Below are 10,265 nucleotides of genomic sequence, written 5' to 3'. Positions count from 1 at the left end.
TGGGAGTGTTTGGAGTGTTGGGTAGGGTTTAATTCAATTTGCAAGGAAAAAAAAACAAAAAAAACAGACTGTGGGAGGTTTTCTGTCCCTTCATTACATGTAAATGTGATCGTGTATTTGATAAACTGTTGCCACCATGCTGTGTTTATGTTTAAAATATAAAAGGGTACTGCAAGAAATTGGTGAGCTCTATTCTTGTGTTACATGCACATTCACTGGGGATGGGGGAGCCCTTGGACCATTTACACACACACGTATGTGAAAAAAACACAGATCTGTGTGGAGTGAATATCAGTGCAAAATACAAACTACCCAAAGGAAGTATGTGGAGAAGGTTCTTTAAAGGGTCTGACGTTTAATATTGTGTATAATTTGAAAGTAATTAGTGTCATAATTTCTTGAATATTGACAAGAGGAATAAGATGAGACTGAATTGTTGTTAAGCATTTTGAAGAGATTGAAGGTGGGGGTTGGCAGATACTGCAGTTGCAAAGGACATAAACTGACAGTTTATATTTCTGTCTCATTTTACCTTCCTTTCATGTGCAATTTTCGACTGTTTTTTAGGCTGACTTAATTCTGGTGAAAAAATGCTTGGGGAAGTGTAGATGTCTGCAAATAGTGGACAAAATAAAAAAAACTTAGCAAATTCTTCTGGAAAAAGCCCTTCACTGGTATGATGAAACCATCGCTATTTACGATTGCTAGTTCATATCTTAAAAATGTGGGTTTTTTCCTTCAAATTGTGGTGAAATGTAACATAACATACAGTCTTTTTAAATTTTAATCCAAATTCTATAGTGGCTGAGAAGACCTGCAAACACAGCAAACACTGTAAATAAAATAACTTGCACTTTTGCATCAAAAAGCCTTCCTGTCAGGTGTTGTTCTGGAATTTTCTGAGTTTTGGTGAAAAACACTCCACAATAAAAGTCTCCACAGTGTGCATAATATCAAATTAATTATGATGTCATCTTGAAAACGGACACAAATGAGTCTCAACACGGTGTAACATATCAAAAATGAATCATGGATTTCTCTTTGAAAAAAGTTTAATATGTATGGTAAAGCTGTCCTTACAGTTGTCTGTTCGCACTTTGTAAAATACAGCTACTAAATACATAAGACTATAGTCTCACCTTCACATATATTTTTGCACCAATTCTGAAGAACATATTAGTTGGAAAAAGTGTCCACATGCTGTATAATATCAATAAACGTTTCTTTGAAAAAGATTTGAATATGCATATTAAACTGTCACCACCTACAGTTATTTCTGAAAATACAGCTTTATTTGGCTTCAAATCATGGAAGAATGTCATAGATCATTCTGCATAAGCATAATTCATCAGAATAGAGCATAAAAATTGCCAAAATACGTAAGACTATAGTCTTACCTTCACATGTATTTTTGGACCAATTTTTAATTGTCTTAATTTGTATGAAAAACATTTAAATCAAATTATATGTTTTTTAAAAAAAGATTTTAATATGTATAGTAAACTGACACTAATGATTATTAGTTCATATTTCTGAAAACAGCTTTATTTGGCTTCACATTTTGGGAAAAGTGTCATAAAACAGTCAGCATTAACATTATTAATCAAAATAGAACATAAAAATCTTGTATTTTTCTCATAATTTGCCAAAATATTTAAGGTTATAGTCTTACCTCCACATGTTTTTTGACAGTTTTTGAATGATTTATACTGATGAAAAACACAAATCAGTTGTAAAACGACTCTACGTCATGTAGAATATCAAATAAATCTTGAATTTCTCTTTGAAAAAAACTTCAATACATACAGTAAAATGGTTATCGGTTCATATTTCATAAAATACAACTTCAAACTCTGGGAAAATGTCATAGAGCTAAAGCCTTTTTAAATAGACCATAAAAACCGTCATGCATTTTTGCACAAAAATAGCCAAAATACATTAAACTCTAGCCATTGCTTTACGTGTATTTATGGATATATTGTTGATTTGTCCAGATTTTGAAGAAAAACACTTAAATCAGTTGGAAAAAATCTCCACATGATGTATAAAATCAACTATACTATGAATTCTTTTAGGAAACAAACTTTAATAGGTATAGAAACATCGTCACTACTTTTAGTTATTAGTTCATATTTCTGAAAACAGGTTTATTTGGCTTCAAATTATAAGAAAACCTCATGCAACAGTCAGCATAATCATTATTCATCAAAATACAACAGAAATCTTCATGCATTTTCACAAAATTTGCAGAGATATGTAAGACTATAGTTTTACTTTCTTGTGTATTTTTTGACAGCGTTTGAATGATTTCTATTGGGAAAAAAAAAAACATGTCAGCTGCAAAATGACTACATCATGTATAATATCAAGTAAATTAGTTTTTCTTTGTAAACAACTAATATGTACAGTACAACTTTTACCATTATTGGTTCATATTTCATAAAATACAACTTCAAATTATGGGAAAATGTCATAAAACAGTCAGTATAAGCATTATTCATCAAAATAGAGCAAAAAAATCACTGTGTATTTTTTCTCAAAAATTGCCAAAATACGTAAGACTATAGTCTTACCTTCACATGTATTTTTGGACCAATTTTGAATAATTTCTATTGTGATTAAAAACACTCATATTAGTTGGAAAAAGTGTCCACATGGTGTATAATATCAAATAGATTATGAATTTTGATTTGAGAAAGATTTTAATGTTTACAGTAAAACTGTCATTACTTATGGTTATCAGTTCATATTTCTGAAAATACAGCTTTATTGGGCTTCAAATCATAAAAAGTCTTAGAACAGTCAGCTGAAGCCTTTTTAATGAAATCATCACATTTATTGTCACATCACATTTACAATCACTTGCGAAGGTGAGTAAAAATCTTTTTTTCTTACACACATCAGATTCTAAATACACACAATGTACACATTAGTATATACCAGTATTGCACCATTCAAATGTACAGTTTTTGTACAATAATATGTTATGAAATAAAAGCTATGATATGTAAAGTTGTACACATTTACATATATGCATTTTGTGAGTCTGAGGTAGATAAATGACTACTGATATATATATTCCAGAAGATATGGATAGAAGATTTACAAGATGTCAGTCTATATGTGCAGGTATAGATTTGTACAGTAAGATCAGAGTGAGTCTGTTTGAGGTGTAGATGCAGTGTGGATTGTCCATGGAGATCATCATGATGATGACTCAGAAGTGTAGTAGCAGGCCCAAAGACTGATACACCAGCACTACTGACCGTTTAGCAGCCTGATGGCCCGGCGGAAGAACCGGCTAGCTCTGGACTTTATGCTTCTGTACCTCATCCTGCTTGGCAGCCGTGAGAACAGATAGTGGTTTGGGTGGGTGGAGTCCTTTAGAATCCTCTTGGTCTTACTCAGGCAGTGGGTATAAATCCAGGATGTTTGGGTGCTGGACCCCACCCTGGATCAGAATAGAGCATAGAGTCATTATGTATTTTTGCACCAAAACTGCCAAAATACGTAAGACTATAGTCTTAACTTCACGTGTATTTTTGGGTGAATTTTTAATTGTCTTAATTTGCATGAAAAACACAAATCAGTTGGAAAAAGTCTTTACATAGTTATAATATCAAATAAATCATATTTTTGTCTGAAAAAGACGTTTGGTAACTGTCACTACTTATGCTTATTGGTTCAAATTATGAAAATACAACTTTATTTGGCTTCAAATCATGACAAATACATGAGAAAACCGTCTGCTGAAGCCTTTTTAATCAGAACAGACCCTAAATTTTTTCAGAAATTGGCCAAAATATGTAAGGCTGTAGTTTTGCCTTCACATGTTTTTGAATGATTTCTATTGTGATAAAAAAAAACACAAATCATTTGCAAAATGACTCTACATCATGTAAAAGGCAAATAAATCAATCATTAATTCCTCTTCGAAAAACACTCTGTACTGTAAAATGGTCATTGTTTACCCTTATTGGTTCATATTTCATAAAATACAACTTTGTTACTTCAAATTATGGGAAAATGTTAGACATGTATTTTTGGACCAATTTTTAATTATTTTAATTGTAATAAACACTTAAATCAGTTGGGAAAAGTGTCCACTTGGTGTATAATATTTTTTGTTTGAAAAATAGTTTAATGTGTCATGGTAGAACTGTCACTACTAAAGGTTGTTGGTTCATATTTTTGAAAATAAAGCTACGTTTGGCCTCATATCATTGGAAACGGTACAGTACACTCTACTGAAGCCTTTTTAATCATAACAGACCATAAAAATCACTGATTTTTTCACAAAATTTGTGCAAATACGTAAGACTATAGTCTTACCTACATGTGTATTTTTGGACCATTTTTTATTTATTCTAATTGTGATGAAAAACACTTTAATCAGTTGCAAAATGACTCCACATAGTGTATGATATCAAACAAATCATGAAATCCTCTTTGAAAAAGACGAATATGTATGATCAAACTTCCAGTAGCTACTGTTATTGAGCTATGTTTTATAAGATACAATTTATTTTACTAAAATTATGGAAAAATGTCATACAACATAAGCATGAGCATTATTCAAAAACACAGCATAAAAATCACTTTGCATTTTTGGACAAAATTTTCCAAAATACATAAGACTACAGTCTTGTATGAAAATTAAAGAGCAGTTGCGGTATGACTCCACATAGTGTACAGTATCAAATAAATCATAAATCAAAATATTTAAACCAGTCAAAACAAATGACCCTACATGATGTATTTTATGGAATGTATCACAAATTCTTCTTGGAAATTAGGGTTTTAGGATATATTTAATTTTTGGAAATTCTTCTTGGAAACTACATTGTAGTGCTGCACTTAAACCCACATTACCTAAAGTTACAAACTCCGCAGACTTTGCAGCTTTTTTTCCTTAAAATCTTGGAAAAAAATATCACAAGATAGTCTGCTTAAGTGTTTTGCTTCAAAATCTTTAAAAATCATCTTGCAATTTTCTGTTAAGAGAAAAAAAAATTAAACTTGCTTAACTCCGGCCTCCCCTTGGCCTTGTTTATGTGTGTCTGAGTTCATATGGAGCCTCTTCTATGGGCCACAGCTGCACATGGCTGGAAATGCGGCTGTGTGATGTCATCTTTAATGGACGGCCTTGTCCACTGGGATATGGGAGATTGGAAGAGGGCAGTAATGTGATCTTCCTCATAGATCATACTGCCACTTGCTCTGTGCACACCTGCCTGTTAAACGAGTTGAATGTTTCTATTCTCTTAGTCTGCAATTCAAATTCTTCAGTTCTTCCTAGCAATCAGTGCAAAATTGACTTTTTACTGGCTGTTTACTGCCTTCAGCAATGAAAAGATACACAAAAATCAGAACACACCCCCTACACCCCCTCACCCAGAGTCAAAGAAATCTCCATCAGGGATGTAAGGTGAGACAGAGAGGCAGATGGAGGGGTGACAGGGTCAAGGTGTGCGTATGTGTGTATGCCTATGTGTGGGTGGGTGCGTACATGTGTGTTTGTGTTTGCATGCTGCGCATGTTTTTCACTTTCTTAGGACATCAACCTTTTTATCAATGACCTATTTTTTCTGATGTTGCTCTGACATCTTGAAATATTTAGAGCAGACCTGAGCCTTTATCTAAACTGAGGTGCAAGATCAAAGCTGAGCCGGTAACAGCTAGAGCCTATTTATAGTGGAAATAACTGAGAGATGCTTCTTTTCCACACGATAGCACACTTTTACACTGAGTTACAACTGTGTATAACCACAACACAATGCAGCAAAGTGCTCAACTGAGGTTAATACTAAGTTTTGTATTGCCTAGTACAGTATTAGTTCACACTATACTTACTGTTCTTCTATAGCTTCTGATCTCAGAGGGCATCTCTAAAAGGATTTACAAGAAATATAGAGCCCACTGAATGGCTGCATGTTGTATTTGAACTCAGTGTTGATGAATGTGGTGTGAAGAGTCAAGGACACTATCAGGACTGAAGGCCTCCTCTCTTTCACTGGCTCTAATCCAGTTAGACTGATAGCCTCAGAGCAGGCAGGGAGAATAAAATGAAAGAATAAGATGCACTGCTGGTGTTTTAATTATTAACATCTACAAAGAGCTGAGGGTGTGGGTTAAAGCTGCGCTGTCAAACACAAGATCAGCTGCCTTTACTTCTCCTCTCACTTTCTTTTTTACTCATCACTCTGCCCTTCCCTTTACTCAGGGTCCAGCTACAAAATGCTGACATGCTGTTTTCACTCTGATCACTTCCTGCCTTCTTGCTTCAAAATAGATTGCACAAAATTTCACACTCTTAGCAAAAAATTTTCTATATAATACCACAAAAAAGGTTCTACAGGTTTTAACACTAGTTGAACCCGTTTTGGTGCTATATAGAGAACCACAGAAGAACCATATACAACAGGCTTTCCATTATAGAGAAGAATCATTTAAACATGCAAAAAACTATTTATTTATAGAACTTTTTTCTTCATGTGATTAAAGTCAACATGAATAAGAAATCATAACGCAGTTTCCTTCTGTACCATGAAATACTCCTGAGTGGAACACAGTATCAGGGAGGGTCCCTGAGCCAGTTGAGCATTTCTTCTTGATGATAGGTGAGGGTGGTGGGAGGGGGAGGTGAAACATGGTACTATTGCTTAATATTTTGTTCCGTCTGATGGAAAAACAAGAATTTTGTATTGATGTATGATGAATTGTGCTGAATATGGACAGGGACAAGGTCAAATTTTGATTGCAGGTTGACTTTAAATATTGTGGGTGCAGCTTTTCTGAAGAAAACGTCAATTTTGGGCATTGATAAAAGCTTGTAGTTCCCTTCAACAGAAATGCACACACCATGACCTGCAGCATCTCTGGGGTGTCAGCATTATAACAGCAATAATACAGCCCCCAAAATTCAACATTTTGTGAGTGTGGTTTTTGTAACCAAATCCCATTTTTGTGGCTTTTCTTAGTGATCCTATTATGCCAAAGCTTCCAAAGCTGTTTTATATAGACCTAAGCTGTTAAGAAGAGGGATTTGTTTGGCTTGCATATGACACAGGCAGTCTTCACCTGCAATATCACAGAGTTAGCTTGTTTGAAGTGCAGTGGCTTCATGGCCTTATTACAGCTCACAGGAAACCTCACCTGCCTAAATAAAGTCAACGCCTAAACTTTGCAGCATTCGTAGAGATGGGTGATACCAAACCCAAGTAGGCTGTAGAGTATGAATGCATGATAGTTTACCCAGAGATCAAGATGGTTATCTGCAGCCTATATAGCCTATATGTATAATAAATTAATCATAATTTGCCTACACTGTCAGAAATGAAGGTTCTGTGCAGGTCCATTTTTTGTTCATCAAGTTACAAACAATGTGAATGTGCCCTCAAAGGTACAACAGTGGTTTTAAAGCCCAATCGTGCACCTTAAATATGTTTTTCTCAGTGGAAAATGCACACATTTTTGTACCTTTTTCATAACCTAATGTTGTAAAACAGAACAATGAAATAAAAAGCCTGGAGACGAGACGGGGTGTGTGGAGTCAGTACAACTTAGAAAATATAACTTTAATGGTTTATGGTACAATTATGTTCTCTGACTAAAGGTACTGAGATGTACCCTTGAGAGTACCACCCCAGTGACGAGAGGAGTACTGCCCCAGTGACAGTTTCATACCTTTGTTTTGAGAGTGTAGTCATTCTAATATCAGTTCATTTGGGTTGAGATAGATTAATAATAATAATATTATAACTTTGATTTTTATCTTAGTCTACTGAGCTAATTATACAATTTAATGGACTGTACAAACAAATAGTTGCTAAAACACTTTTATTCAGTAGATAAAACCACTACGCTACTTTCTTTTTACTTATTACTCCATTTTCTGGCACTTTGTATCTCATCAAGCAAAAAGCTGCATGTGATGATCTCCACTACAGATAATCGACCATGCAGATGAAAGACTGTGTGCATGATGTGTCTCAGTGTATCACAAGACTCCTGGAAGGGTGTTTGCCTCATTTAATTTCCTTGGTGTGCAGATCTTTAGATGCATTTTGAAGATAATGCAACTACAGTGTTTATAGTGCTGTAATGTAAAGGTACGCCGATTCCTGTTGTAAGCCTTACTTTATTAAAACACTGCACACCCTACAGGACATTGCTTTATAAATAAATGCACATTTCTACTGTAAGGTTTTTTGTTTTCTGCATTATTCATCTCTATTCGGCACGTTATATGACAGTGTTCATCTCCCATTCATATTTACTGAATAAACAAATGGAGTTAGTACTGATGCACTATTGATGATACAATAAATGAAAATCTCTCAGCTTGTAGCTGTGGTAATCATCAACATATGAGTAGATCATGTGACTGGGTCTTAACACTAACCATAGTAAGGTCATAAACATTGATGTTTGCTAAAATGCTCAAATATTGTTAAAAGATTACATAATATGATAACACAAAGTAAAATTAAATAACATGACAATGTGTGACATTACATGACCCCTAACGCCTTAAAGGATGAATGTTGCGGTGGCAATGAGCTGTGTTTAAACTTTACAACTCTCTAAGATATCAATTTTCAAATTCCATGTTTAATGACAAAAGCTGAGCTTTCCACATATTTCTCTGCGAAATCGTACAACAGAACTGAATCTGCAGAGTCATCTGTTCTGCCTGTGCATTAGACTAATAGAAGTTCAGTGACCAACTGGTAGCCAATCAAAGAATAAAATACATCCAACAACACAGATTTAACTTTAGAGACCTTCCACATTTCAAAACATGAATACTGACAGAGATAGAATGTTGCAATGTGCTAGTGCGTCCAGCACAACTTCTGAAAGGTGTCTAAACATTTAACTTCAGACTTTAAAAATTACTGAAGTGCTAAAAACTACAAATGCTTTTTGAGGGCAGAAGATGCTGGACACAATTGAAAAATGTCAGGAGTGTGATGTGGCTCTGGACAGCAGTACACATCATGAGTAAGAGCATAAACTAAGAACTCCCACTCACAGTGCTGAGAAAAATGACCACAGACCTCTACATATAGTGATCTTTAGAGGTTCATGAAGTTCATTTCCAGTTCCGTATTTTTTTGCCTTTACATAATACTAGTTTGTATTAAACACTGAATATTTACATGCAATAACTGGCATTATAGGGAAGCTGAGTTTGTGCTGAATCAGATGATATGAAACACTTGTAGATACTGTACTGTATCACAACTTTACAATTAAAAATAATGAGATATGTCCAAGCAGCCATTTCTAGGTTTTATCCTTAAAGGGTTAAAAAGTCACATCCAGCATTGGATTAGCTTCTTAGTTGCTGCGTACCTTACAGTTTCTTGCTGTCACTAGCAGTACTTTGTTCTCAATACACTTTCAACAGATTGATTTTGAACACTGAATATGCGTAGGTATGTTTTAGGAAAGCAGACGTATTTCGAATGTGCATTCTTTCTGTCTCTCTCTGCCTCATTAGGTTCATTCTAGAGGGTTTGATTAAATATTTAAAGTGTGTAGCACTTTCTCTGGCATCAGGTGTAAGCCGCTCCTGTAATCTCAGATAACACACCATAATTACACTGCAGTCGCGGGGTGTGTGTGTTTGTGTGTTCGTACGCTGGCTCAGAAATATGAGCATACTAAACCCTGTAATTCATGTCTGTTCTACCATCCCACTCCCTCTCTCACTGTGAGACACACACACAGGCAAAAGCTTTCTCTTTCCTAATCTTCTCCCCACCTCTGCACTGACAAATTACACTTTATTTTTCCTCCACTCTTCTCTGTGAGATAAATATGTGCAAAATGTACTCAAGTTAAATGCTAAATAAACACCGTTGATGTCTGTTGATATTGATTATTCATATGAGGATACTGGCTGTGCTTTTAAAAAATTTCATTATATTCTTTTTGCTTTACAGATATACTCAGAATTAAACTGCTGAATAGTACCATGTGTACCCCCTAGTGTACCATTTGGAAATGATACCAACTGTGGGCACGGTATGAAGGGCACACTAAAGGGGGATAGTGCTTTACTGTGTCGCTCAATCTGAGATCGATTGGCTAAGACCTTTTAATTCTCCACTTAAACTCCATCTAATACTTTTTTACACATCTTTTAAATATGGACACCATCTTCTTATACGCTCTCCCCATGTACTACGTACTATAAACTGTTTCAAAATAAAAGCAGAGAGAATCATTTTTCCTTTAAAGCCTCAGTGGACTGC

General features: G+C 34.8%; 1 protein-coding gene across 1 annotated transcript in view; it reads right to left on the bottom strand.

The window, feature by feature from the left end:
* Positions 1 to 2,657: 2,657 nt before the first annotated feature.
* znf438 (zinc finger protein 438) overlaps positions 2,658 to 10,265 on the bottom strand; it is a 77,943-nt gene continuing 70,335 nt past the window's right edge. Inside the window, exon 8 of the transcript XR_005007357.1 lies at positions 2,658 to 3,451. The gene's annotated coding sequence lies outside the window, so the exon portion shown is untranslated. The remainder of the gene's footprint in view (positions 3,452 to 10,265) is intronic.

This window comes from Colossoma macropomum, unplaced genomic scaffold (genome assembly GCF_904425465.1).
Source record: "Colossoma macropomum unplaced genomic scaffold, Colossoma_macropomum, whole genome shotgun sequence".
NCBI classification, from domain to species: Eukaryota; Metazoa; Chordata; class Actinopteri; order Characiformes; family Serrasalmidae; genus Colossoma; species Colossoma macropomum.
This window is presented reverse-complemented; position numbering and strand designations above follow the sequence as displayed.